Consider the following 4,569-nt stretch of genomic DNA (forward strand, 5'->3'; position numbering starts at 1 on the left):
AAAAAAAAAAGAAAGAAGTCTTAGAGGTGGGCTCAGCAGTCTGTACCTTAGTAAGCCTTGCAGGGATTCTGATGCACGCTGAAGTTTGAGTATCACTGGAATGGATAGTGTCAATATGATTGCTGGGTTACCATGTCTGAATGTTAAGAACATCTGGAGTGAAACCAGTAAGTATATTGTAGCTCTTTCTCCAGCCACAACCAGAAAGTCTTTGCTTCCCCTTTGCCTTCCACCACGATGGTAAGTTTCCTGAAGCCTCTGTAGCTGTGCAAAACTAGAAAAAGATGCACACCCAAAAGCCTCATTACAGTTTTAAACACAGTTGCGGAAAAGAAAGCAACCCAACCTGGTGTGAAGATGAGAATGAATACCTTTATGATGATCTACTTCCACTTAATAGTGACTTTACAATCCTTAACACTGCACTCAGCTACCAAGCCAATGAATAAGATTGTGCATCACAGTTGAAATCTGCTCACCACTCCTTTTGTAGATGTTCTGAATTGTGTACCAGAAGTCAATTGTTATTGGGGGATCCAACCCCCAATATTTCAATGTAGCTTCTATTTTCCCTAAGTGTCGGCCAGTCTGAGAAATAAAGAGTACAAAGAGAGGAATTTTGCAGCTGGGCCTCCGGGGGTGACGTCACATATTGGTAGGACCGTGATGCCCACCTGAGCTGCAAAACAAAGATCACATGCTTCTAAGGAAACAAGGCAAGGACAAAAGCAAATATCACAAGGCAAAGGGCAAAAATTAGAATTACTGATGAGGGCCTATGTTCAGCTGTGCACGTCTTGATAAACATCTTAAACAATAGAAAACAGGGTTCAAGAGTGGAGAACTGGTCTGACCCGAAATTCACCACCATAGGTTTTTTCCCCACCCTAATAAGCCTAAGGGTACTGCAGGACACCAGGGCATATTTTAGTCCTAATCTCAACCACATAAGACAGACACTCCCAGAGTGGCTATTTATAGACCTCCCCACAGGAATGCATTTCTTTCCCAGGGTATCAATAATATTCCTTACTAGGAAAAAAATTCAGTGATATCTTCCCTGCTTGCAAGTCCATTTATAGGCTCTCTACAAGAAAACTATGGCTCTATTCTGCCCAACCCCACAGGCAGTCAGACTTTATGGTTGTCTTCCTTTGTTCCCTAAAATTGTTATTGTGTTTTTTCAAGGTCCACTGATGTCATATTGTGCAAACACACGTCTTACAATCAATTTGTACAATAGTGATTCTGAGATGACATACATCCTCAGCTTACAAAGATAACAGGATTAAGAGATTAAAGACAGACAGGCATAAGAAATTATGAGTATTATTTGGGAACTGACAAATGTCGATGAAATCATCACAATTTATGTTCAGAGATTGAAGTAAAGACAGGCATAAGAAATGAGTATTTTTAGGGAAGTGATAAATGCCCATATTAAAATGAAATCTTCACAATTTGTGATCGTCTGCTGCAGCTCCAGTCTGTCCCTCCATTGGGGGTCCCTGACTTCCTGTAACAAATTGTCTCATTATTAAGATGGCTTCTAAAGTGATTCATTTTTATGACACATAATAAGTGTTAGCTGAGGTCTAGCTGTATGGTGAAAAGTGCTGATGAAAAATATTGTCTACAGATAGTCAACTTTTATTAACTGTGAATTATACTGGGAGCTATACTTAATTCATTGAGACTTTATTTGGTCCGTTTTTTTATATTTCAACAAAAGAGAATTTTTTGAAAAGAAGTATTTTAAAATATATATTCTGCTCAAGTCACCATTTCTTTTTTCTGACTAAAAGGATTTTTTCATGATCTTTCAGGGATTATATTTTCTTTCACCTTCTACCTGCATTCTCTTTCTTCAGCCAATTGATTAAAAAAGAGACGCAGAGAAGACACATTTGCTTCTCATCCACACATCACTTCCACTTGCTATTAGCCAATGTGAGTAGAGCTGAGAATAGCAGTTTTCTAGCATGACAGCAACTTCTGAGAAATAAACACTCAGAAACAAAACTATAAATCTTTTCAAAAGCTAATGTATTTTAAGCAAAATAAACAGATGCATCAATAATAAAATGCTTGTGGTAGAATGGATTTATTTTATTTCTATTGAGTTCAGATAAGATTTTACCAAAAGCTAGCAAATATAGAGCAGAAAAAAGAATATTTCTGAAACAAGAATATTGTAAATGAAGGTAATTTGTCAATAGAAATAAGATTATGACCTCATGCTAATAGTCTCCTCTATGGTTGTAAAACATCAAATGCTACTTTTTATTATAAACTGTATTTCCTATAAGTACTCCATTTATATCACCCTGTTTCACTATTTTCAATGCCTTCTCCCTTCATATCAGTGGAAAGCAGGCCAGCTAATTCCAGGAAAGCAGCAATGCTCTTTTCACTTGTTGATAATCAAGAGCACTTGTTTTGGTGATACTCCCGGCCAAAAACTGTTATTTTGCCTGAAGTACTGATTTTCTATTTTTCTCTATATTTATTAATAAAACAAAATTCTTAACGAAGAGGAATTTATCTCATTCAAGTTTTATGGAATTTTGTTTACATTTAAGTGTCTCTGACTTTCCTGGAATATTGAAATTGTTATGAATCTAAATTGAGTACTATAAACAAACAATCTTTTACTAAAAGACTTTTGAAGTGGAGTGATATTTATAAAAACTTTTCATAACATTGAAGAAATGTTTTAACCATGTTCCCAATAATTACTCTGAACACAGAATTTTCAATTTTCAATATTCTTTCTGAGTCACTCAGGGGAAACTGATATCTTTCAAATTGGCCAAAAAAAAGGTGCTGAGTGGAGGTGCAACACATTGCACATCAATGTGTTTCACATGTACCTATTAGCGTCTTAATTTAGTTGAACTGTCATTTGCATAGCTACACACTGAATCTAGTCATACTATTTTTTGGCAATGAATGCCATGTTTGTTACCCATTAGTTTTATACACTTATGTTCTCGGCTGAAAAAAATAAATCTTCTCTTAATTTACTCTACATTGAGAGACTAGATTCACAGTCTGGGGCTATAATAGTGGTTGACTGTTTTTAATACTATTCTTGGCAAATTGTCATATATTCACATTCAGAAGGGATATAAATTTTATGAAAAGAAAGGGAGCTGACAAAAAGTAAAAACTTTCAAATACGTTAGTTAAGTTTTGAGATCTATTGCAGAGGATGGTAACTATAGTAACTATAATGTATTGTATATTAATAACTAAGAGGACTTTTCAAATGTACCACCACAAAAATGATAGGTGAGTTCATAGATATGTTACTAAACAAAACTTAATTATTCCATATTTTATACATATACTAAAACATCACATTGTAGCCCATAAATTTATGCAACTGTGATTTACCAATCAAAATGACTACTAATACTTTATTTATATATATATATATATATTTCAAAAGGCTTGCTCATTTACAGATGTAGTAAGTACATCTAAGTGCTGAGAACCCAGCACTCAGAAATAGACTGTTGATTTTTAATGTTCGAAATAGTATAGTACTTTAAAAGACAGACTCTAAAGCAACTGTTTAGAGTAAAATTCTCTCTAAATTTTTAAATGAACGATTTCCTTCACTTTTTAGAAAAAATTTTTAATTTATATTTTTAAACTATATTGAAATTTGTCCAATTAATATAAATTCATTTCTGTAGTACAAAATGTGTACAATAAAATCTGTGATACAAGTAAATATACTACAACCCTCTTTATATTTGTAATGTGTTTCCTCAAAACTAATATTCTTCTGTACTTTAAGGATTTTTATTTTCTGAAAGATCTATTGACAGTAATTGCACCCTTAATGCTTTTATTTAGTATGAACTCTCTGATATTGACTAAGATGTGAGAAGATATTAGTGGCATTCACAATTTTTTTTTTTCCAGACAGAGTTGCCCAGGCTAGTATAAATGCTTTCCTTTGCAATAAGGCATGAGCATTGGTTAAATGTTTTGCCACATTGTTCACACTAGTTTTCTCCAGTATGAGTTATCTTACCTACAATCAAGTGTGACAGCCACTTAAAGGCTTTATCACATTCTTCACATTCCTAGGATTTCTCATCAGTATGATTTCTTTTATATTCAGAAAAGTCTTGAGGTGTTGCCAAAAGCATTGTCACATCTTTCAGGTTGTAGAGTCTGGTTTGTAGAGTCTGTTAAGAATTGAGGATCTATTAGAGGCTTTCCCACATTCTTCACACGTGTATGGTTTCTCTAGAGTGTAAGTTGTCTTATATGTAGTAAGCCTTAAGGACTGGTTAAAGGCTTTGCCACATTCCACACAATTGTAGGAATTCCCTCCAGTATGAATTACATGAATGTTTAGTAAGGATTGAGGAACAGTGAAAAGGCTAGCCACATTCTTCACATTTGTAAGGTTTCTCTCCAGTATGAATTCTCCTGTGTTTAGTAAGGCTTGAGGATCAGTTGAAGGCTTTGCCACATTCTTCACATTCGTAGGGTTTCTATCTGGTATGAATTACCTTGTGTTTAGTAAGGACTGAGAACTTACTAAAG

General features: G+C 34.4%; 1 pseudogene; it reads right to left on the reverse strand.

Moving 5' to 3' along the window:
- Positions 1-4,569, reverse strand: part of LOC105529217 — a 158,505-nt pseudogene that overhangs the window by 111,945 nt on the left and 41,991 nt on the right.

Source organism: Mandrillus leucophaeus, unplaced genomic scaffold, assembly GCF_000951045.1.
Source record: "Mandrillus leucophaeus isolate KB7577 unplaced genomic scaffold, Mleu.le_1.0 Scaffold755, whole genome shotgun sequence".
Lineage (NCBI taxonomy): Eukaryota > Metazoa > Chordata > Mammalia > Primates > Cercopithecidae > Mandrillus > Mandrillus leucophaeus.